Here is a 1615-nt window from a genome sequence, read left to right on the forward strand (position 1 = left end):
TGAATAAGTGATCTGAGGTACTTGCTATTGGTTGTGCTGGGGTCCTTGAGACTGTCTTAGGTGAGGGGCTCTGTAAGGTTGGTTCTGATTCTACTGTCTGTTATTATTATTGTTATTCCACCTCTAGTTTCCATTGTTATCTCTGCATCCTCTGTTATAGTTGTCCCTCCAACCATGGTTAGAATTATCTCTCCAACCTTGGTTGGAGTTGTCCTGCCATCCATGGTTATAGTTACCACCTTGGTTATAGTTGCCACCTTGATTGTATCCTTGATTTGGGCGGTCACAGAAGTTGCGAGTGGCTGATACAGTGTTGTCTTCCTGTTGGAGTTGCGGACATTCATCGGTATAATGATTATAATCAGCACAGATCCCACATACTCTTTATGGAACCAACTGTTGGCTTTGTTGTGGCGGGGGAGGCTGAGCTTGTTGCACCTGTTGTTGATTCAACTGCATCTGTTTCAGTAGGTTGGTCATTTCACATATACTCTGGGTCAGAGCAGAAGTCTCTTTGCTAGAGGAAACCTCAGCAACAACTTTTGAGTGGCTGTGCCTATGCTTGTGATTCCTCGTGGACTCAGCTAAGTTGCTGATCAATTGCCTTCATCTTCGGTCTTGTACTTTTTCATAGAACCATTACTAGCACCTTCCAATGTGGTCTTGTCCTGAGGCTTCATGCCTTGTGTGAAGTAGCTGATCAACACCATCTTGCCAATCATGTGATGAGGGCATACGTCCAGGAGATTGTTGAAGCACTCCCAATATTCGTAGAGAGTCTCAGATTTGCCTTGAATAATCATAGAAATTTCTTTCCTCAATCTATCAGTAACTTCAGCTGGAAAGTATTTCTCCAAAAATTCTCTTCTAAGCGTATCCCAATTAGTAACAGTCACTTCAGGTTGAGTGTAGTACCATTCCCTCGCCTTTCCCTCAAGAGAAAACAGGAAGGCGGTTAACAGGATAGAAGTTTCATCCGCACCATGACGCCTAACAGTAGAACAGGCTGTCTGAAAATCCCTAAGGTGCTTACTAGGCTCTTGAACAGGTAAGTGGTGCACGAAATTGTGATCTCAATGGCGCCAACAACTTGGTACACATAATTATAATCTCAACTCTTTTTCACAACTTTGCCCAACTAACCATCAAGTGTACTGGGTCGTCCAAGTAATAAACCTTACATGAGTAAGGGTCGATCCCACGGAGATTGTCGACTTGAAGCAAGCTATGGTCATCTTGTAAATTTCAGTCAGGAGGATTCAAATGGTTATGGAGTTTTGATAATTAAAAGATAAATAAACATAAAATAAAGATAGAGATACTTATGTAATTCATTAGTGGGAATTTCAGATAAGCGTATGGAGATGCGTTGTTCCTTCTGAATCTCTGCATTTCTACTGCCTTCATCCAATCCTTCATACTCCTTTCTATGGCAAGCTGTATGTTGGGGGATCACCGTTGTCAATGGCTACCGTCTGTCCTCTCAGTAAAAATGGTTCAAATGCACTGTTACTGCATGGCTAATCATCTGTCGGTTCTCACTCATATTGGAATAGGATCCATTGATCCTTTTACATCTGTCACTACGCCCAACACTTGCGAGTTTGAAGCTCAT

The 1615-nt window shown here is 42.4% G+C and overlaps 1 non-coding gene across 1 annotated transcript; it reads left to right on the forward strand.

The window, feature by feature from the left end:
- Positions 1 to 720: 720 nt before the first annotated feature.
- On the forward strand, positions 721 to 824 carry LOC112767416 (small nucleolar RNA R71). Its single transcript, XR_003184900.1, has one exon. It is a non-coding gene; the product is annotated as a small nucleolar RNA R71 (small nucleolar RNA).
- Positions 825 to 1615: the final 791 nt, after the last annotated feature.

This window comes from Arachis hypogaea, chromosome 2 (assembly GCF_003086295.3).
Source record: "Arachis hypogaea cultivar Tifrunner chromosome 2, arahy.Tifrunner.gnm2.J5K5, whole genome shotgun sequence".
NCBI classification, from domain to species: domain Eukaryota; kingdom Viridiplantae; phylum Streptophyta; class Magnoliopsida; order Fabales; family Fabaceae; genus Arachis; species Arachis hypogaea.